Raw genomic sequence first — 24,608 nt, 5'->3', positions numbered from 1 at the left:
ATTCTGCTCCACAAATGTAGAATTCAAAATAAAAGTGCATTGGGTTTATTTGAAATAGGCTGTATCAAATTAATGTTGCATGTATATATATATTAAATTGAGGGGTTTTCCCTTTGAAAAAGCATTAATATCTTATATATGGATAGCTTTTAGAATTTCAGATCATGTTAGAACATGTTCTAAAGTGCTTTCCATAGAATATTACTCCCAGGGTCAAATACAGATTGGAAAAATCGCTTTGTCAATTCCCCTCTTGGAAACCACGATGTATGCCAGCATGTTAGATGTTCTAGGTAGTTTTGCAGCAAAAACAAGTAAACAGAAACCCTGTTTACCTGAATAAGTGTTTCCCAAATTTACTTTACCACAGAACCTCCCTTTGCTGCTCAAATATCATCTCGTAATTTCCCACGGAAACCTCATTTCATGAAATCGACTTAGGAAAATGTTGATTTGGAATAATATTTTTCACACAGCACCCAAAACTAGCATATTTTGGTTTAATATTTCCATAGTCAGAACATTTCAAGAATGTGTTTTGAATTTAATAACTTCCATTTGATTTTTGTTTTAGAAGTTAGTCAGTAACCTCCGGCTGAAATCACATACACGTTCTGACATGAGCTAGTTGTACTATTAAAGGGTTAATGACAATACTCAGCAGTTACCAAAAAAATAAAAAACCTTATTAATGCTAGTTGGGTTAGTTTGTTTATTCAAAAGTCAAAAATATGTATGAAATGCCTACTATTGTTAGAGATGGTAAATTAATGATAGGCTAATTTACTTATCGATTGCCTCACATTGGATATTTCAAAATAAAACATGACATTGATGTCTCTACTTTGTTATGACCTCTGCATGTATACTTTTTTTTTTTTTTTTTTTTTTTTTTTTTTTTACAATGGATCATATCTTATCTTCATGCCTTCCTTTTATTCCAGTCAGAGGAAAACCCACTCTTGGCCTCTTCAAAAGATACAGACATTTTAAATGATGACTTCTAGAGACAGTATTTATCCCAGAAGTAAGCGTTACTGACAGCAGAAACAGGACAGGTTGCATTGAAAGACATATTTTGAATTATAGTGATCTCAGAGTTTTCAAATTACTTTAGATAAATGCTTTTCTTAACGTAGCATATGATCAGGATGCCCATGCTCTCCTGTCTGCTCCTATACCGTTTCTCCATCCTTAATCCAGAGAAACATCAAAGCAAAATGCAAGCTTTACTTTTTTAATGAAAACTTCCTATGTGTTCCAAATAACAAAGATGACTTCCTCCTGAATGCTACCATTTTAATTATTTACGCCACAAAATGTAGCACTTTGGTACTGCATTGCATCCCTCAAAGAGGTTCATATTGTATCCCTAAAAAGAACAAACTTTCTTTGAAGAACAAGAATCTAATTTTTTTTTCTGTTGGACTTACAACACAGTGGAAGGAACACATGTATCAAAGAAATACCTGATTGTTTCATTGTTTAAAGAAAATGCATTGATGAAAAGGTGTCAATATGCTTCAAAAAATCTCTCAGTATCTGAGTAGATGAGGGAAGGTCCAGGTGAACTGAAAGGACTCAAGAGACACACCCAGTATTCTTTGTTAAGATCAAGCTTGCCCAATCCACGGCTCACGGGCTGCATGCATGAACGTCGCCCAACACAAATTCGTAAACTTTCTTTAAACATTGTGAGATATTTTTGCTATTTTCTTAAAGCTCATCAGCCATGTTAGTGTTAGTGTATTTTATGTGTGGCCCAAGACAATTGTTCTTCTTCCAATGTGGCCCAGGGAAGCCAAAAACTTGGACACCCCCGATCTAGATAATGTTTGCTTAATCGGATACTACAAGTAAACTGTACACACCCAATAATCATGAATACCCTGTCACTAGTGCTCGAAATACATTTAAAATGTAATTTTATGTGTTTAGGTAAAATGAGGACTACAATACTGCCTCCCCGAGTTATTTTCAGGACTAAATAACACGTCGAAGGTGCTGAGAACAGCATTTCAAGCATTCATATTATACATGTTGATTTACTTTTCTCCCTTTATCAGGTCCTCCAGGTTTAATTTGAACCCACACTTTCTTTCCTTTCTTTTTATTTTTTTAAAAACCTGGCCACTTTGCTCCAGTAATTTTTAAAGAAAAAGAGTGATTAGCCCGCATAAGACTAAGATAAAATATTAGCAGAAAGAAGGGAAATGAAAAACATTTTAACGTTATACCTCCATGACACATTAAGATTTTTTGTTTGTTTGTTTGTTTGAGTCAATGTCTCAATCTGTCACCCCCACACTGGAGGGCAGTGATGCGATCTCGGCTCACTGTAACCTCCACCCCCTGGGTTCAAGCAATTCTCTTGCCCCAGCCTCCCGAGTAGCTGGGATTACAGGCGCCCAGCACCACGCCTGGCTAATTTTTTTATTATTAGTAGAGACGGCGTTTCACCATGTTGGCCAGGCTGGTCTCAAACTCCTGACCTCGTGATCTGCCCACCTCGGCCTCCCAAAGTGCTGGGATTACAGGCATGAACCACGGCGCCCGGCCGACATTAAGATATCTTAAGGAGAGTAATGTCTCCAATTTGTCATACAGAAGCTCTCGTTTTTAGTAAATGAATTTTTAAATAAGAGCGTACCTCTTTTACTTTGTTCATCATTTTTTAAAAAAGTTATAAGAACTCCTTCTGAAGCCTAATATTTGGTCACTATACCCAACATGAAATTCTTCAAGTTATTTTTTGGAATTCTCACATGAATTTAGTCAAATACTGCGGCAACTCAGTGTTATCTTTTTTAAGTGCTAGTAATAATTTCAATAATATTTCATTCAGATTCTAAATATCCTAACATATTTCCCACCTTTTCTCATAATTGTTAAAGAATTGATTGGAATCCTGGTACTGCAATACATATTTCAACTTTCTTCCTGTATTATGAACTGCTCCAACTTTCTTACTATAAAAGAGCTACCAAAGAGAGTCCCCTTCCATAGACAATCAGCTTCCCACAATTACTGTAAGCACAAACATTCCTTCTACCTGAACCCCCTACCTTTTGTCAGATGAGCTATTCATCAATCCCCATGCACTTCACTTTGATGTTATCTCAGAAGCTACAAGTCATTAAGACTGACAGGGGAATGGAGGATAAGGGGGGAGATGGTTCAACAGTAGGGAGAACTACCAGAATGATCCTATTCATTAACAAATTCCAGGCAGCATTTCTGCTAGCTGAGAATGTAGTATTGCTGATGTTCAGCATGCTTTAACTGAATGTTGGGTGTCTGGTGACTTTTTTCACTCATGTTCATAATACTCATGGGATACTGTTAGTGCTCCTGAAGAAAGTGTGGGGGGAAAGACAACAATTTTGCATTTATTTATTTCGAAAACCAGCATGACTATCAAACTCTATAACCTGGAAGAAATAATGAGAAAGATCAAGTTAAAGAACAAACGGGGAGAAAAATGAGTATCTTGGCCGGGCGTGGTGGCTCACGCCTGTAATGCCAGCACTTTGGGAGGTGGGCAGATCACCTGACATCAGGAGTTCGCAACCAGCCTGGCCAACATGGTGAAACCCCGTCTTTATTAAAAATACAAAAAAAAAAAAAAAAATTAGCCAGGCGTGGTGGCAGGCGCCTGTAATCCCAGCTACTTGGGAGGCTGAGGCAACAGAATTGCTTGAACCCAGGAGGCGGAGGTTGCAGTGAGCCGAGGTCGTGCCATTGCCCTCCAGCCTGGGGGACAAGGGCGAGACTTCTCCTTAAAAAAAAAAAAGAGTATCTTAGTTTATTTGGACAACTATAATAAAACACCACAAACTGGTAGCTTATAAACAACATAAATTTACTTCTCAAATTTCTGGACCCTGGGAAGTCCAAGATCCATGTGCTGGCAGATTCAGTGTCTGGTTAGTACCTACTTGCTGGTTCATAGATGGCACCTTCTCAGTCTGTCCTCATGTGGCAAAACTGGCAAAGGATCTCTCTCAGGCTTCCTTTAGAAGGGTACCCATCCCTTTCAAGGGTTCCATTCTCATGACCTAAGCATCTCCTAAAGACCCCATTTCCAAAATAGGAGTTTAGGATTTCAATATAGGAGTTTTGTGGGGCAGGGGGCGGGGGCGACACACAAACATTCAGATGATAGCAGTGAGGAAACAATTTTTGAGTATTTGCTAGGTGCAAATATTCTGCTGGCCACTATAATTCTTATAACAATTACTCGAGTGGTAGAATTACTGCTAAAATAAAGATTGCAGACTCAGGGCAGTAATGAACTTGTTCAAGATAACTAGTAACAGTAGGTGTGATATCCGAACCCAAGTATGCTGTGATTTTAAGCCCATTTGTTTTTACTATGTCGTCATGTCCTTCTAGGCTCTAACTTTAAAAGCCAGTCTGGCTCATTTCTCTCATTGCTTGCTTTTTCCCCATTCTTCCTTTGTGTTCCCTATATTCAATTTCCAAATTAAGCTCTTGCATGACCTTGCCTAAAGTTTATCCTAAATAATAAATACTTGTACAGTGCATGAATGAATGAATAAGTCAGTGAATGCCTTTCTTCTTTGACCTCATCCATGTATCTTCAATAGAATATCCCATTCTCTTTATTTCCTATGTCATCATGTCTCCAGTCATTTGGCTGTTCCGTGTTGGTGACTGAATATGGGGAGGATGCAGATAAGTCTATGTGAAACACTTATTCATGTTTTCAAAACCTGCCTACTGGGCTTTCCAAAGAATGGCTAAAGCAAAATCAGTAACTCGGCTATGAACAAGGAAACTGAGATACAAAAGTCTTTTTTTTTTTTTTTTTTTTTTTTTTTTTAAATTCAGTACCGTAAGACAAGAACAAACAAGGACAGTTGTGCTTCTCCCCTCCCCTGATCTTAGAAAATATTAATGAAAAGCAGGTAGGCTTAATATTCAGATGGTACAAGTCCCAATACTCAGTTCAGATGCCACCTAATTCACTATCCTTCTCAGAATCCTTCACTGAACTTGTAAACCTGGGCTACTTGCATACCGTCTGCTCTCCACACACACTGTTTCAAGTCTAATTCCCTTACCAGAAGATAAATGCCTCAAGGAGAGGAACAGATCTTCTTTATTTATTTATTTATTTATTTACTTTTGAGATGGGTTCTGGCTATACTGATCAAATGGCCTCAAACCCCTGGGCTCAAGTGATCCTCCTGCCTCAGCCTCCTGAGGAGCTGGAACTAGGGGCATAAGCCACTGCACCCGGTTTCATTGATACACACACACACACACACACACACACACACACACACACATACCTGTATAGTATTAGGTACACAGTAGGAGTACAATAAATATTATCAAAAGGAAAACACTAAGCTTAGTAGTTTCCATATAATGACTCTTGACCTCCTTCATCTGCCATCTACCACCTCATTACCCCATTTATTTGTTCCCCTTTACATTAAGATTCCTAGAAAGGGTTGTCTAAATTCACTGTATGCAATTCTTCTCCTCTATTCTGTCTTTGATATAGTTTGCATATTTGTCCCTGCCCAAATCTCATGTTGAATTGTAATCTCCAACGTTGGAGGTGGGGCCAGGTGGGAGGTGACTGGATCATCACGGTGGATTTCTCATGAATGGTTTAGCACCATCCCCTTAATGTTATTCTTGTGAGAGTGAGTTCTCGTGAGGTCTAGTCATTTATAAGTGTGTGGCACCTCCCCCCACCCTCTTGCTTCTGCGTTTGCTGTGTAACGCACCTGCTCCCCCTGCACCTTCTGCCATGATTGGAAGCTTCCTGAGGCCTCCCCAGAAACAGATGCTGCCATGCTTCCTGTATAGCCTGCAGAACCTTGAGCCAATTAAACCTCTTCTTTTATAAATTACCCAGTCTCAGGGATTTCTTTATAGCGATGCAAGAACAACCTAATACTGTCTTAGATTCATACCAAATAAGCTTTTGCCCCCATCACTCTTCCAAACTGGCTTTCACTGAGAAATCCAGTGACTTCCAAGCTGCTAAATTCAATGGTCAGTTATTACTTTTCATTTGGGTTGACTTATCGGCAGTGTTTGCAATGGGTTCTCATTCTCTCTGTTTGAGAAATTATCCTTACTTTGCTTCCAGAATACCACACTCTTTCGATTTTCCTCTTAACCCATGGATCTTTCACTGACTCCTCCCCTTCTTTTCAAACTCTCAATGATGGAGGGTCTCAGCTCCTTACTCTCAGCAAGATCCTCCCCCCTCATCTGCCCGTATTCACACTCTTCGTGATCTCAATCATTTAGATGTTGTGGAATCCCAAATTTGCATCTCTAGCCCAGACTTCCTTCCCAAACTCTGCTTTTGCACGTCCAGTTGCCTATTTTACATATCTTGACCTTTTACCTCAAACCAACCCCATTCACAGCTTTTGATCTCAGTTGAGAGCTACTCCATCTTTCCAACTGCTTAGGCCAGAGGATTTCTTCTTTTCCCATACCCCACATCTAACCCGAAATCTTATTGACCCTATTCTAAATAGTTTCAGAATTCCTATCACTTCCTATCACATCTCACAGTCTCATTCATTACCAGCCTGTGCACTTTGCCATAATAAGGTCTCCTCTTGCCTCACTAGAGTCTGTTTCCAATCCAGCCGCTGAAAATGACTGCTTTAAAAAGTAAATCAGACCCACCTACCTCCAGGTTGACCCCTTCCCTCAAGAGAAACACTCCCAGCTTTCAGAAAGCATTCCATTTTCTTCTTCTAACTTTTCTTCTATAGATTCTGTAACTCTGTCATTGTCAGTGAATCCTTCTTTTGAACTTGCCTGGGTTAATCTACCCTGCATGCAGTGTGACCATTAAGAGTAGGCCAGGAGGAAAGCGGTGGCTCACGCCTGTCACTTTTGTCAGTGAATCCACAAGGTCAGGAGATTTGAACTTAACACTGTTAATCTACTAAAAATGCAAAAAAAAATTAGCCGGGCAGTGTGTCCCAGCTACCGGGATGAGGCAGGAGAAGGAACCTGGCACGGCGGAGCTCAGTGAGCCTGTAATCGCCCACTGCACTCCAGCCTGGGCGACTAAGCGAGACTCTGTCTCAAAAAAAAAAAAAAAAAAAAGAGTAGGCCAGGCACGGTGGCTCACGCCTGTAATCCCAGCACTTTGGAAGGCCAAGGCAAGCAGATCACCTGAGGTCAGGAGTTCAGGACCAGCCTGGTCAACATGGCAAAACATCGTCTCTACTAAAAATACAAAAATTAGCCCGGCATGGTAGCGGGCACCTGTAATCCCAGCTACTCGGGAGGCTGAGGCAGGAGAATCACTTGAACCCAGGAGACGGAGATTGGAGTGAGTGGAGATCGTGCCACTGCACTCTAGCCTGGGTGACAGAGCAAGACTCTGTCTCAGATAGATGGATGGATGGATGGATGGATGGATGGATGGATGGATGGATAGACAGACAGACACAGTATTGTAGGTGCTGGAGAAAGACTTCATGGACTTCAATGCCTTTCTATTTGTGTCTAAGTTTCATTTTCTTTAACTAGAAAACCAGAATAAAAACGTTGTGGGAATTTAACGGCTTGAAACGCAAAACCCTTAGAATAGTGCCTGCCAAAGAGTAAATGCTTAAAAAACATCTGTTATCATTATGTTTAGAAAACAAATGGATTAAATCACAGGTAACACAATTAATTACTTTTACTTTTAGAAAGTCAAGTGTACCTGCCTCTCATTTTGGGGATCTCGAATGTCGGGATACAGTTGTCTTCTGAAAGCAACTTGACAAGTACTTCATAACCTACAATCTACTGTGTCTGGGCAAAAATGTCAGACTAAACACTCCTTTCAAATTATATAGATTACAACCTTCATTGTGATAGTGGTCTTATTTTGATACCTCTTCTATATCAGGTAAGACACTTTGACATCAGAAATGTAAAAGCACGGATACTGGTGTGTGTATATGTGTGTGTGTGTGTGTGTGTGTGTGTGTGTTGGAGGGGAAATATATAGATTTTTATCCTTTAAGGTAAAATTGTGGTAATATTTCTGAGAAAAATATGCCTTAATGCACCTAAGCTTTCCATTTCGGTGCTGGAAAAGATTATTGCAATGAGAGTACAATTAAGCATACTAGATGTGACAGGTTGGGTTAGAATTAACAACTGGTATTAAGCAGCCTTTACACTTGTCACAAACCATGAGCACTTCAGGAGAACATGATCACCCCCAACCTGGACTTGACTCAACTACCCAGTCTTCTCCCCTCTCCTGTTCATATAGGTCTGTGTGTCTGTGTTTGTCTACCTCTCTTCCCTATTTCTCTGTGGCAATCAAGCTCCAAAACAGCGCCCAGTGAACCTTAACTCCTGGTATTTGTGCCCTTGCATTCCCTGCACTGAATAAGCTAACCTGTATGAGTAGGACATTGCAGAAGTGTGAGTGTGTTGTAACTTCTGAAGCTAGATTATTAAAAAAAAAAAAAAAATACAGCTGCCCTCTTGCTTGCTATTGAAGATTACTTGCTTTGGGGAAGCCAATCCTTATGTCATGAGGACACTCAAGCAGCCCTTTGGAAAGGCCCATGTTGAGAGGAATCCAACCTCACACCCATCGTCGCCACCAGCCAGTACCAACTTGTCAGCCGCATGGGATCTGATGCCTGACGCCAGGACAACCAAGCTATACAAGACCCTAAGCTTGAAACGTCCAGCCAAGCCCAAATTCCTGACCCACAGAGAAGCTTTGAAAGATAATAAATGTTTATTGTTGTGTTAAGCCACCAAGTTTTGGGGCAATCTGTTACACAGCAATAGATAAGTAACATACTCTCAATCTTTAGCTGTCCCTTTCCAGATGGTTTTGTCTGCACCATTTGATCTTTGTATGCCCACTGCCTTTTTTCCTCCTCATTCCTTGTGCTCTTTCTGCTTTTTAGGCCACTATAAAACAGAAAAATCATTTTTGGTGTTTTTTATGTGTTTGTTCAAAAGAGTTTAAGCGTCCCTTTTAAAATTGTAAAAAATAAGAAGTTTTATTTCTTTATTTTTGTTTCTAAAGTAAAAAAAAAATGACCACTTTTCCCTCCTCTTCTCTAGGGGTTATCTGGACTGTTTTTTTTTTCCCCCTCCTTATCTTTATTTTCTCCTGGGCTATCAATCTGAGAAAGGTAATGGTGAAGTCAGAGAAAAAACTTTCCTCAACAGTTATTTAATGAAGATGGAAACATAATCAGTAAAACAGAACACTTTAAGCTTAACAGCACTGTAAATGCTCAAACACACTGTACTGTATGTGATTACTGAAAAAGCCTACATCTGAGCAAGAATGAGCCACATCTCATAATGAATTTGCCATACTGGGGAAAAAAGCATTAAAAATATTATACATTAACTATCTCCGTTCCTGTCCAAAAACCACTTATGCTGTCTTCATCCAAATAAATGGTAAAATGTGACCATATTGTTATACTGAATTTGATTGGACCTTGTAAAGCTTTCAAAATTGGATAGTGCAATTCCAGACACATTTCAAAAGCAACATGCAAAAAGCTGTTCTCTGTCCTGTATTGTCTACTTTTCTACTATTTTTAATACAATAACATTTTTTGTTTTAGTTTGGCAGTTATCAATTTTTGGTATCCTAGAAACTCCACAATGATGAAAAAGAACAGGTCCTCACAACAAAGCAGAATTACCAACATATTTATGGCCTTATCATTTGACAGGGAAGGTCAAAGCTCTCAGAGTTTATTCATAACCCTGCACCGGCTTTCAATTCTTTGAAAATTGCTCCTTGATACCCGACTTCCCTGAAATCACAGAGAGTGGCAGCCACTCTCTTAAGGTATAAATCAGATTCTAAATAACTGATAGTGCTTTTTTCCTCTAGACAGGGACAAGAAAAGCACTGCATTTTCATTGCTGAATGCCAGTACTTGGAAAAACCAGTGCACCAAGGATGTTTTTAGGGCTTAATTTCTAAAGTCATCTGTAAGAAACTGCCTCTGAGATTTTTTTTTTTTTTAAAAAGGTCCTGCTCTTATGTGTCACTGGAATTTTAATAACCTCTCCTCTTTCATTCTCCAAATTCAAATTTAACACAAACTTAGTGACTGTTCAACACTATAAATTCTATGACGATGTAGTTGTTCCATACTTAAGAAGATGTGGATAATTTTGGCTCAGTGTAATATCAGCTGATGACACAATGGCAAGTGAAAATAGGCACATATATGCATATGCGACTAACTATTTAGAAAAAAACAAGTAAAATTAAGGACAAATAAAATAAGAGGGGGAAAAAATCTTGTGAGTTTTTTTCTCTATGAGATATCAGGAATTGTTGCAGGGTCTATTAAGAAGTAGGTCATGGGAAATCTTTATTCTAATAATTAGTAACATTATTTAAAAATATTTGGCATTTAGCAGCTCAGTCTTGGTAGCTGGACATTTCTTCTGAAATGTATTGACATGCCTGGTGAACAGTCTGAAAGCCACACAATGTGAAAAATAGGAATCTTCAATCTGCTGTCATGTTTTCAACTCATGAATTATCAATACACCCTTTATAAAAATAATGAAATGCTGCCTTTTCATTTAGCTGTTTATCTGAATAAAATTAACATAATCATATTAAGGTTCATCCAGATGTCTGTTTTATCACAAAATACTGGCATTTGATTTCAGTTGCTATAGTTAAGTTTCAATTCATAATTGGTTGGCATCAAACAGTACCAAGAGAATCAGCATCATTGTAGTGAAAATTGGCATAGACTCTGGCATTTGGCTACCTGGGAACAAATTCTATTCTGCCACTTATTGGCTGTGTGACTTTGGACAGTTAAATTAATCTCTCTGTGTCTCAATTCCTTCATTTTCAAAATTGAGGTAATGATATTTGTCATGGCTAATAACATGAGAACAAGCACTTGCATCAATTCAAAAGGCAGCAGTTGTCACAACATGTGATATGAATGAAAGTTCATTGTACAGCACTATACATGTGCTGTTGTAAGGCATACATGATAGAGAACTTCAATGAGTGGGTATGAACGGCACTAAATTCAGTGAGTGTCGTTGGAAGTCTGTAAAGGAACCCATCTCCTGCAGGGTATCAAAAGCTGAGGATCAGATCTAGGACTTAATTATAGGTAGCAGAGCTCCCTTGAAGGCTGAATTCTCAGCATATTCTTTTTCCCAAGTCTGCTACATCAAGCTCAGGGAACTAACTGGGAAGGAATAGGACCCAGAAAAACAACATAGGAACATCTGAGTTCAAGAACTCAAAAAACTTTGCATTGCTTGATTCATCTGAAATCTACAGATTTCAGAAGTGGCTCTTTCTTCCCAGTTAAAGGCTAGCACTCCACTTTTCCTTGAGATTATTTAGAACCTCTGCCTTATATGGGAACATGTCACCCTTCCAGATTCACCCCTCTTCTCCCCTCCTGGCCACCAGTTCAATAACAAAGGTGAAGGTCCAACATAACCCAGCCATGAAAGGGCTGACACTGCTGAGGGAAGAAGGGACTACATTCCAGTAGAGCTGCAGGACCTAGTCAACTTGGTGTAATAAAAGGACTGGTCCCCAAAGATGCTGGATCAAACAGGGTGAAACCTAAGGTAAGATAAGAGCTAGTTTATGGATAATGAAGCACTTTGGCATGACAAAGAATGTACCACCCTACAGAGGACTCTAGTAGACAGTGGTAATAAAACTCCAGTTGGCTCTTGAAAGTTGGGAAGAAGTGGTGGTTTATAGTAAATGAAATTTAAACTTCTAGAATTTCAATGGCAAATGGCAAAGGATGGAAGGGATCCAAAGGCTCAGAGAAGTGAGCACACTGGAGTAGATATGCCACCCAAAGCCAAAGTCCATCAGTTAACTCTGTTCTGTGAGAAGCTGGAGGACAAAAGTGAGAAGGAATGAGCTAGTGAAAGGGATACCAGTATCCACAAGAAGTCCTGTGGAAGCTGTCCTCTATAGACTAAGGCTGGTAGGAAAAGATGCAAATGGTAGGAGATGCTACACAGAACTGGGCTCCAGGAGAGCAACTGAGATGACAGGATCCTAAAATACAGACCAGATGATGGCCACTAACTGTCAAAAGCAGGGTAGGCTCAATGATCACAAAGAGTAACAAGACTAGTTACAGCCAGGGGCACCTTAACCACAAAAAACTTTGGAGATGGTGACTAGGACGCAAAGTTCCAGGAGACAAGACAAATGGATTGCAACAGAAACACTGCTTCAGTTATATGATTAAAATAAGTCAGTTAATAGAGTCATGACCTTTTGCCCAATTTCTGGCCATAAGCCAGTTCTCAGAAGTAGAAACCATTAACTGAAAGAGAGGATGAGTTCTCAGGAGGAAGGACTCTGTCCCCTCAGTTATATAACTGATGATTCCCTAGTCCTTCCCTAAAGAGATCCACAAGTGTTACCGAGGTAACCATGAGAACCTCTGGGGTAACCACTGGGCAAAGGAGGACATCCAGACATTGCATGGAGATGAACCATCACTGCTGAATAAGAACCTGAGTTGACATCAAGACCCAGTGACCTGAAGCAATATCGTGGCCCATTGTCAAAGTGGGGGTAGATGGGGTAGGGAGAGTAATAAATGGAGTCCAGGACCTAGTCTGGCTCACAGTGAGCCCACTCAGTCCATGTGCTTGACCATATGGTTAGAACGAACATACTCAATAGTTGGCAGAATTTCCACACTGGTTCCTTGGCCTGTGGGATAAAAGCTACTATAGTGAGGAAGGCCAAGTAGAAGTATCTGAAACTGTCACTCCTCTCTGTCCTCCTCATTAAGAAGATAATTTAAAAATAACACTGAATCCAGGGGAGAAAGACAGAGATGAGAGTCACTCTTAAAGACTCCCTCACATCCTCATTTAATGCTTTACTCTGGTCCACTACAACAATCAGAAAGATGTGAGAGAAAGACGAAATACTACAAACTCAACCAAGTAGTAGCCCCAGTTGTAGCCACTCTGCCAAATGTGGTATCTGCTAGAGAATATTAATACAGCTTTGTGGCAAAGGAGGCTAGGGTACATCCTAGACTCCCCAGCAGCGGCCTGTAGTAGCCAATGTGAGGTGCAATGCACACTGCTTCTAGGCCTTCCATGCCTTCATTTTTCCTTTTTTTTAAAACTGTGTGAAATAGACATGAACTCCGGCCAACTCTGGAAACTCTATGTTGATAATCGGAGAGGCTAAAACACTTTGGGTGCCTAACTGGCTGTGTGGACAAAAGTATCCCACTGAGCTGATCAACAGCATACAGTTGTCACGTGAACACAAAATATTCTTCTTTGGAATCTGAACAAGCAACAAGGGAGGCCTTAAAAATATGCAAACAGAGAATAGGGGATTACAACAAAGGGTTAACAGGAAACAGTTGAAAGCTGGTGTAAGAGTTACAATCACTGACTCATGAAAACCTTTGCTTTCATTCCATTCATTTGACTTGTAACCATGCAGGTAACGGTTTCATGTTGCCATGAAGTATTGATATATTTAGTAGCTTTGTTCTTTCCGATATTATTAGTTTATTCTAAAAAGAAAAGTATTTTTTTCCAATTTTTTTTTTTTTTTTTTTTTTTTTTTGAGATGGAGTCTTGCTCTGTCCCCCAGGCTGGAGTACAGTGGCATGATCTCAGCTCCCTGCAACCTCTGTGTCCCGGGTTCAAGTGATTCTCCTGCCTCAGCCTCCAGAGTAGCTGGGATTATAGGCGCCCACCACCCCACCTGCTAATTTTTGTATTTTTCATAGAGATGGGGGTTTCACCATGTTGGCCAGGCTGGTCTTGAACTCCTGGCCAGGCTGGTCTCAAACTCCTGACCTCAGGTGATCCACCTGCCTTGACCTCCAAAAGTGTTAGGATTACAGGCATGAGCCTCCATGCCTGGCCTTTTTTCCCCCAAAGTTAATGTCATATTCTATAAAAGGGATTGTTTGGTATGGAGCTGTAAAAGTTTGAATACAAGTAAATAAGGATTTAGAAAGATATTCAAGGATTAGGAATACTGAAAACAGAACATGATTAGCCTCAATCCTTAGTGTAGGTCAAAATATAACTGAGAAATTAAGAAATAAACAAGTAAAGACAGAGACTATGTATCAGTGTTAGAAACAAGAAGATCCCTGAAATAATGGGCCTCTGTTGGTACAAGTGTGTTGTGACAACAAGCTCAGAGCTAGTCATTACTTCTTGATAAACAAACTTATAAGCCTGTTATCATAAATTATAAATTAATCTATACTGGCCAGGTGCAGTGGTTCATGCCTGTAATCCCAGAACTTTGGGAGGCCGAGGCAGGTGGATCACTTGAGGTCAGTAGTTCAAGACCAGTCTGGCCAGCATGGTAAACCCTGTCTCTACTAAAAGTATAAAAGTTAGCTAGGTATGGTGGCGGGCACCTGTAATTCCGGTTACTTGGGAGGCTGAGGCAGGAGAATTGCTTGAACTGGGGAGGCGGAGGTTGCTGTGAGCCGAGATGGCACCACTGCACTCCAGCCTGAACAACAAAAGTGAAACTACATCTCAAAAAATAAACAAATGAAACAAATAATAAATTAATTAACCTATACTAATCCTGTACTCTGTCATTTAGAAAAACAAAAACAAACAAAAACTTTTGTTAAAACTATCTTACTCAAAAGATTTTCCATAACATAAAAGGTTGGCTTAAATTTCCAAGAAGTATTTATTTGTAAGTTTTAGGCCAGAATATGGTTGGGTTTCTTTTGGTATAGAAATCTTTTTTGTCACGTAACACCATAACTGTTTCTCATTGAAAATCAACTTTACGGCCGGGCGCGGTGGCTCAAGCCTGTAATCCCAGCACTTTGGGAGGCCGAGGCGGGCGGATCACAAGGTCACAAGATCGAGACCACAGTGAAACCCTGTCTCTACTAAAAATACAAAAAATTAGCCGGGCGCGGTGGCGGGCGCCTGTAGTCCCAGCTACTCAGGAGGCTGAGGCAGGAGAATGGCGGGAACCCGGGAGGCGGAGCTTGCAGTGAGCCGAGATCGCGCCACTGCACTCCAGCCTGGGCAACAGCGTGAGACTCCGTCTCAAAAAAAAAAAAAAAGAAAATCAACTTTACTTGATGTAAGTTAACTTACTGTGACATCACTGAGCTAATTTTAAATAGTTCAAAAGTTTGAAAAAGACTGACACTTTCCTCCAAGTAAGAAACACAGGTAAAGGTATATTTCCTCTGCATTAGTCCATTTTCATGCTGCTGCTGAAGACATACCCAAGACTGGGTAAAAAAAAGAGGTTTAATTGGACTTACAGTTCCACATGGCTGGGGAGGCCTCAGAATCATGGTAGCAGGCAAAAGACACTTCTTACATGGCAGTCACAAGAGCAAATGACGAAGAAGCAAAAGTGGAAACCCCTGAGAAACTCATCAGATCTTGTGAGATTTATTCATTATCACGAGAATAGCACAAGAAAGACAGGCCCCCATGATACAATTACCTCCCCCTGGGCCCCCCCGTCAAAACATGTGGGAATTCTGGGAGATACAATTCAAGTTGAGATTTGGGTGGGGACGCAGCTCATCCTCCTTTTAAAATACACTTTCAAGTAAAATAATTAACAGATAACTTCACATCTCAATGCAGAATCTCAAAACAGTCAAATTCTAACTTTGATAGGAAAAAGTTACCTTTATTGAGAAATACAGTGCTGCTCCTTTACACATTGCTAGAGATTTACACTGAAATGGTCATTTACAGACTTGTTGAATTTTAGTTTTTCTATTTTAATCAAAATGTCTTATTTGGTAGTTCTACCCCACAGTGAAACAGACTGAAACTCATAAACAAATTCATTGAGAGAAAGAGATAATTGAGTATGTCATCCATTGCTCTTCAATTATTTTTGCCAAATATTGTGAAGTCGTACTCTGAATACGGAGATTTTAGTAGTCCAGGTACAATCATTCCTGTGCCGCTTTATATAACCCATGTTCTTACAATGTGCAGGTTAAAACAAGGCCAATGGCCTCATTGCTGAATTAAGATTTTTATATTGTAGATGCCTGAAAGGAAAATGTGACCTGAAATGGGCAGAATAATTCTAGGATTCCCTGGTTATAAACATACCTTGAAAGGCATTTGCCATTCAGCCACATCTTGTCTCTAACTATTAATGTAACATTGGGTAGAGAACTAGAGTTTTTGGTGCCTCTGACTTCAAGTATTTTAGCCACATCAGCAAAATCAACCCTCATATGGAGGAGGATAAAAAGGTGAGTAGACAGATGACTCCCATCTTCAAGTATTCCCATCCCACTGGGAGGAATATCCCCAGCACAAGAATGAGCACATCAATTTTTCTAAAATCTGATACTATCAGACATCGGTTTCCTCTCACTCCTATCATGCTAATTCCTTCTTGACCATCAGCCCTCTGATTATAATTTGATTCTAACATGGTATGTCTCTTGGGAGGGGAGCAGTGAAAAAACATAGATAATATGGACCTCACATTTTCTTGATTCCGTGAGTTATTTTCTTATAAATCACCAAAATACTAATGAGAGCTCAAGCTGCACACTATTTCAGTTACTACCATAGATATATTTCGCGTTATGATAAGTGAAATTAGTTTTATAGTTTTCCATTTTTAAACAGGTGTGCTTTATGAGGATGGAGGCTTTGTTTTTCATCTTTAATTATTCTCTAATTTTGCCAGACAAGCCAATGGAAAAAAAAAAAAAAAAAAGCAGAAGATGGGTTAAAACTTCTATGCATTGCTTTTACATGAAACACATTACTGCAAATTCACCTCTGTCCATATTACCCAGGTTCAGCCTCGGTCCCCATCCTAAGACCAGTCTCTACAGAAGTGTTAGGTCACTTTCCAAAAATCTCAAGGCTGTTGTGAAAACATAGAACAAATAAATGGGTATAGTACCTAGCGCACGAGAAAGAATAATCAACACCACCAAATTGCTGTTTGTCTTAAAAGCACCAGAATTTGAGTGCTTTTACATCCTAGCATCTCCATAAATGCCATAAATTCACAATTCACGGTTTGGGCATACTGTCCAAGTAGCAATTAAAATGTGAACCCATACCTTCTGACTCTAAGTTGGACATCACAGTGGATATAAGAAGTTATTGGAAAAACATAATTTTGTGGTCATTTTACATTCTCAATGAATTTTAAATACTACTTAAAAATTAGCTGTTCAATTTTTTATAAACTTTGGATACTGGTGGAACAGGAGTTAGGTTTGCACATGCATCCAATAGAGATAAATTAGGACTCATTCTGAAGGGGTTGTCTTATCCAACTTTCTTTTTGTTAAAACCAAACACCGCATGTTCTCACTCATAGGTGGGAACTGAACAATGAGATCACTTGGACTCAGGAAGGGGAACATCACACACCGGGGCCTATCATGGGGAGTGGGGCGGGGGAGGGATTGCATTGGGAGTTATACCTGATGTAAATGACGAGTTGATGGGTGCAGCACACCAGCATGGCACAAGTATACATATGTAACAAACCTGCACGTTATGCACATGTACCCTACAACTTAAAGTATAATAATAATAAATAAATTAAAACAAACAAAAAAAAAAAACCAAACAAAAAAAAAAAAAAAAAAGAAAAACAATCTGACATTAGAAAGTATAAAAGGAAAGTTTTAAAAACCAGGCAGATTTCCCCCCATTAGTTTCTACTTATATTTGTCTTCTGAAAATTAAAGGATGATGCCTTATTAGCTTTGAGTATTAATAAATGACCTCATTCAATTTAAGCAAGTTATAAAAAAAAATGCATTCCGAAGGGAAAGACTGCTACTACGACCTCAAATGAGGAAAGTTAGTATCTAAATGTTATCATAAATAAAGTCCTTTTGCAAGTAAAAGAATGATATGTATTATATATATATACGCTTTTAAAGATAAGTAGCACATTTTAACTCGTCACTTTTCAGATACTAACAAACAAAAACATATAGGTTCTCAGTACCTTCTCCCCTAGCCTAAACTTCTACAGTTTCTGATGCATAAGAAGTCTGGATGGTATGGCAAAGGCCAGTGCCATGAGAGCACAAAATTAAGGTAAATAGAATGCTTAATGACCTCATAGAAATCTAGTTCTCCTGACCCATTTGAAGAAAATACAGTACTCTTCACTTGCCCTCCACGATTAAATGTGTTAATGCATATGCATCGTGCTCAATAGTTCATTTGGTACTTCTTACTCAACAGGAAACTTTTAGACTAATCCAGTTTTAAAATAAACGAAGGTGTAAAAGCTAACAACATTATAAAGTTAGGAGTGATGTATAAAAAATGTGAAAGAATTAGGGCAAAAGAGAATATAAAGCTCCTGTACCTATGAGTACTCAGAGTTCTAGCACTGCCAAGATGAGCTGCTGAAATTGAGATGTGTCAAGACTTACCATTTCAGAGCTTGAGTCTAGGTTATGACAAGGCTTCTGAGCACTTAAAACTTAAATGAGTATGGGGTGGATAATGAGATTTTTTTTTTCTCTAAAATGTAAACCTGATGAATGATGCCTGAAAGCACCACCAGTCATTTTTATGAGTCCTCAGCAAAGATATACAAGACATTTTTGTCTTTTTCTTTCTGTGTACCTAAAAGGAATGGTTTCTTTATTTTAGCTTTTCTAGGATGGTCACATCCCCTTTCGAAGAAAATGTTACCTCTGTAAACTTAAAATAGCTAAGATAATATACTTTCTTCCTAAATAATAAAACTATAAATATAGTTTAGGATATAAATTGTAAATATGTGTTAATAATATTATATCCTAATTAGGATTTTAGGATTATTTACAACCAAATGTACATACATGTGATGATGAATTGGTTACAATTTATAAAAAGTCAAATTACAGATAGATACACAATTGTGTATAATAACTTTTTTGTATGAAAACAGAAAGTAAATCCTGTAAAAAAGAAACACAGTGTGGGAGGAATCTAAAATTAATTATCTTTGTGAACCTTAAAAAAATAAAGTATATTAATATTAATGTTTGGCTGAAATATTTTTTTCTGTTGTTTTCAAGTCCAGTTGTCAGACTATTCTAACATCAAAGACCTGACAAGAATTGTATGAAAGTGTCTTATTTCTATTGAAAACAACCTCATCAATTAAAGTATTATTTTTTATTAACAATAATTCTGAAGTATTTTTTTACCATGTAAAAAAGAATACACACCTACAGGTCTATAAACATTTTCTTCTCAAGGAAGATGGTCTTGAAAATATAATATGCAATGCTTGATAACTTAATCCCATGAACATATTATAAATTTGCATCAAAAAATCTATTTCCATATTCAATTTACATATGAGAGTCACCTTGAGCTGTTTCTTAGAATCTAAACGTAAAATGGAGAAATAGCACCATTCACAAAGGGAACAGTAAAATGTTCTATGAGATATATCCAGAGAACCCTTGAAACAAGCTAAGGGGGCCTTTGTTAACGTGAACGGATGTTGAATTTTGTCAAATGCTTTTTCTACATCTATTGAGATGTTCATGTAGCTTCTTTTTTGGGGTACAAATGCACATTTTCAAGTAAAAAGCATTGTAGATAAAAGGAACATAGAATGAAATGTTGAGCATCGATTTATTAAGGTTGCACATCAACATTTTATGCTAAGTTCTAGTTCGAATTGGGTTCATAAATTGTTTTAAATGAAGCGTATGTTAAGAATAATTTTTTAAAAACTATACACTATTTAGCTTTAGAAATAAAATTCCTTATGACAACCTGGATGACATGCAGCATTAAGTGTTGCTGCTAATAATCTTAAAGCCACATTTAACCTATTCAAAGTTCTGTCATGAATGTAGCCACAATGAACTAGTGCTTTCAAGAGCAGCAATCTACATCTAATATGTAAGTTCAATGAACACAACATAACATCTGCATACTGAGTTGTATCTATGGCCACTTGGTCTAGGCTCTTGTCGTTAGAATTTGTTTTTCTCAGGGAGAGGATAATGTAGCAATTAAGAACACGAAACAATGCCTGTGTGACCAGAATGCAGGTGCATGCCATCTCTGCCCCTTGCTAGCTGTAAATAATACCTTCTGCTTATGTTTTTTCACCTGAGAAACTGGAAAAATAAGAATAGCTACTTTACAGAATTGTGGTGAGCTTGTTATACAAGTTAACAGAAAACAAAAACAAGCAAGTTAATACCCATAATCACAGCATGGTGCTGGACATGTGGTGAGACTCGGTCAGCATTAGCCATGTTCACTATTTTCATTATTAATGAAGAGCCTGGCTGCTCCCCATGTTTGATAATTGTTATTGATAACTAAATGTGAACCTCCCATCTATGAATATCACTAAACCCTCTCCATGCTAACTGATATGACAATGAGGTACGTAAGAATTTGTCTGAAATAGCTGGTTCCCAAGTGGAAGTCCGTGGATAGACAGGCTTAGGGCTTCTATAAACTCTTCAAATAATATTTAAAATTTTAAGTACATTTATAAAGGTACATTTTTAGGGAGAGAAGGTTGACAGTTTTTATCAGATTCTCAAATCAGCTTATGACCCAGAAAAGTTAAGAATCTCTTTAAAAGATAAAATCCAAACTTTTCCCTGGCACGGGAGCTGGTATCTAATTGCTTCTCTGCCCACCTTTTTAGCCTTATCTACCACCATCCCCTTCTTTCCTCTCCGAGAAACAACAGATTTCGACATCTCCCAAATAAACTGTGCAGTGTCTTAACTGCACACATTTTGCTTATCTTGTCCCCTCTAGGGGGTCTCCTGATCCCTTCCCTCTTGGTAACTCTGATTCTTCTGCCTATTTTGAGGCAGGCTCAGGAACGCCCTTCTCCAGGAATCCTGCCTACACCAGTCTGTGGCATGGTTGGTGCTGCTTCTCTGGGCTCCCATAATATTCTGCACATACTTGTAATACTGTTTTTTTTTTTTTTTTTTAAACCTCATTCTATAGCATTGTTCTATTTAGTGAAGAGACAGTTAGCTCTTTGAGAGTAAATTATCCATCTTCAATCCAGCAAAGTGCCTGATACAAATAAGTCTTTAATAATATTTTGATCGAACGAATACATTTTAAAAATTGTTCAATGCCTTTTATTTTTACCTGGCTTTCTCTGCTCCTGGAAATACTATATCGTATGAAATATGCTCAGAAAAAAATGTTAAGATCCTTTCATAGCTTTCAATTACTATTATCAACATTTCGAAGAGTGCCCACTTCTTAATAGGCTAGCATCACTCAGGAGAAAATCAATCCTTCTCCACTGTCCCTTGAGCGACATTTGTGTACGTTAAACTTGCCTGATAAAATGAGACCAATGTTCTCTACTCTGTGCCTTTTACCTTGAGGACTCCTACTAGGGATAAAATTGGCTTACTGTCATAAGACAATTGGAAAGGCCAATGTCTCCACAATGAATCAATTTTGGGGCTCCTCTGTCATCATGCCTTTTTCCACAAAGGAAGCAATCCAGTTCCTCATCAACACTATCTCAGCTAAAACAGAACATTCTTCCTTCTTGATAAGAAAACTGATTACATCTATTTATTTCTATTTAGAAATTTATCTACATGCAATAGAAGGTGGCAGGTAACTGGGTGCAGTGACTCACACTTGTAATCCCAGTGCTTTGAGAAGTCAAGATGGGAGGATTGCTTGAGGCCAGGAGTTCAAGACCAGCCTGAACAAACTAGCAAGGCCCTACCTGTAAAAAACAATTTTTAAAAAAAATTAGCCGGGTATGATGGTACATGCCTATCATCCCAGCTAATCGGGAACTGAGGTAGGAGGACTGCTTGAGCCCAGGAGTTCAAGGTTGCAGTGAGCTATGATTACATGGCACTGCACTCCTGCCTGGGCAAAAGAGCAAGACGCTGTCTCAGAAGAAAAAAAAAAAAAGAAAGAAAGAAAAGAAAACTGGCAGGGAAGCCTACTTATCTGTTATAGAAGAATTTTATGGTCTTTATAGGTTATATTTGCATAATTCATTTACTTTTTAAAATTTACCTTTAAAATTATGATTCATTTCTCTACACGGAATGGCATCACACTACGCTCATTAATCATCTTTTTGGAGACAGAATGGTGGAGTGGAGAGAGTTAAAGGCTCAGTCTAACAAGGTTTTGAAATCTGGCTTTATCACTAACTGAGAAAATAACCCTTGACAAGTCCCTTTGCCTTTTTTAAGAACCAGTTTGTTCATCTTTAAAATCGAGTCCTATCACCTCTACCTCATAAGGTTGCTTTGAGAACAAAATTGTTCTTAATAGGAATCTACAAAGAATCACTTGAAGAACATTTTCAAAACATACATGCCCATTAACTCAAAGCATGCACTACATCGTATGAGTTTTCAGTATGTTATTTCCAAAAGCTACACCTGCATAAATCATGGTCCATTTAAGTAAATCCACACAATAGAGTACTAAGCAGTCATAGCAGAGGAACAAGGATGATCTCTAATTACTGCATATAGAGTAGGCTCCAAAATAACGTAAGTGGGAAAAAAAGAGACAAATGCTTATAGTATACTAGATTTCTTTTTTTTTTTTTTTTTGAGACGGAGTCTCGCTCTGTCGCCCAGGCTGGAGTGCAGTGGCCAGATCTCAGCTCACTGTAAGCTCCGCCTCCCGGGTTCACGCCATTCTCCTGCCTCAGCCTCCCGAGCAGCTGGGACTACAGGCGCCACCACGCCCGGCTAATTTTTTGTATTTTTAGTAGAGATGGGGTTTCACCGTGTTAGTCAGGATGGTCTCGATCTCCTGATCTTGTGATCCGCCCGCCTCAGCCTCCCAAAGTGCTGGGAATGCAGGCGTGAGCCACCGCGCCCGGCCTAGATTTCTTTTATTAAAAAGAACAGGAAAAGGAAATACACATACTTTTAAAATACTTTGTGCAAGAATTTCAAAGATTCTGAAAGAGGATGGTGGTAGTGAGGAAAGGAATGAAAACAAGACATCTCCTAAGACTGTCTTCTTCTGAATTATGTAATTACTTTAAATAATAACTGCAAAATTGAAAAATAAAGCCTTATAATTTCAAATAAACTACAACAAATGAATCTAATATTTTAATAAATTGATATCATAGCCACAGAAAGAACAAAACTTTGCATTTCAGGTGACAAACTTTAGAGACGGTACTCTGAGATATAACTTAACTACAGAAACACTTCCAAAGTCTTTAATTTCACTCAGTTTTACTGTTTGTATAAATGTGAGTATTCTAATTTTGAAACTAATTACTATACATTATAGTATAAAGCAAGTATGCTATTTCAAACCAGAATTTTTTAAAGAAATATAAACATAAAACAAAAAATTTTAAAATTCATAGTAAAACTGAATTCAAAATATCAACTCATGATTTATAGATATATATGTATACACATACACATACACACACACAATTTTTCTTAGCTCTGTTCACTGGAAGTCTAAAAGCAATACCACCACACTAGAAATAAACACACTTATTGCTCAGATTTGGTTTCTAAATATTATTCCCCATACTGAAGTATTTAGAATAATATGATATGATATCTGTAACATATTTTGGTGGCTCAAAAGAAAACACTTCTATATAGAGATACTAAATGGAATATATGTGATAAAATGTTAAAAATTAAAAATGGTTGAAATATATTGTTCATTGTACTATTTTTAAAAATCCTCTGTATGTGGCCAGGTGCGGTGGCTCACGCCTGTAATCCCAGCACTTTAGGAGGCCAAGACAAGCGGATCACGAGGTCAAGAGATAAGAGACCATTCTGGCCAACATGGTGAAACCCCATCTCTACTAAAAATACAAAAATTGGCTGGGCATGGTGGCACGTGCCTGTAGTCCCAGCTACTCAGGAAGCTGAGGCAGAATAATCACTTGAACCTGGGAGGTGGAGGTTGCAGTGAGTCAAGATCATGGCACTGCACTCCAGCCTGGCGAGAGAGTAAGACTCCATCTCAAAAAAATAAAACAAAAAAAAAAACCACAAAACAAACAAAAAAAACTGTATGTATAATTTTCATAATTAAAAAATTGATTGGGGAGAAAAAAGCCATATAGATCATGTCATGTCAATGCTGTTATGGATATGTCACCATTCAAATCTCATCTTGAATTTCAGCTTCCATAATTCCCACGTATTGTGAGAGGGACCCAGTGGGAGGTAAATTAATCATGGGGGCAGGTTTTTCCCATGCTGTTCTCGTAATACCGATTAAGTCTTACGAGATCTGCTGGTTTTATAAAGGGCAGTTCCCCTGCACACTCTCTCTTGCCTGCCACCATGTAAGATGTGCTTTTGCTCCTCTTTCACCTCCTGCCATGATTGTGAGGCCTCCCCAGTCATGTGGAACTGTGTGTCCATTAAACCTCTTTTTCTTTATAAATTACCCAGTCTTGGGTATGTCTTTGTTAGCAGTCTGAGAACAGACAAATACAAATGCTTACTCCTGGGTGAACCTCACAGTGCATAGAAGATACGTAAAACTGATTATTTTTTTTCTTAATCCTTTTGGAGCCTTCCATATATATCCAATAAAATTTAGAGAGT

At 38.5% G+C, this 24,608-nt stretch overlaps 1 protein-coding gene across 2 annotated transcripts in view; it reads right to left on the bottom strand.

Moving 5' to 3' along the window:
- The window catches only part of TPK1 (thiamin pyrophosphokinase 1), a 389,586-nt gene that overhangs the window by 99,656 nt on the left and 265,322 nt on the right, over positions 1 to 24,608 (bottom strand). The gene's annotated exons all lie outside the window — the stretch shown is intronic.

The sequence above is a fragment of the Macaca thibetana genome, chromosome 3, assembly GCF_024542745.1.
Source record: "Macaca thibetana thibetana isolate TM-01 chromosome 3, ASM2454274v1, whole genome shotgun sequence".
NCBI lineage: Eukaryota > Metazoa > Chordata > Mammalia > Primates > Cercopithecidae > Macaca > Macaca thibetana.
The sequence above is the reverse complement of the archived record's forward strand: the minus strand, read 5'-3'. Positions and strand labels throughout refer to the sequence as shown.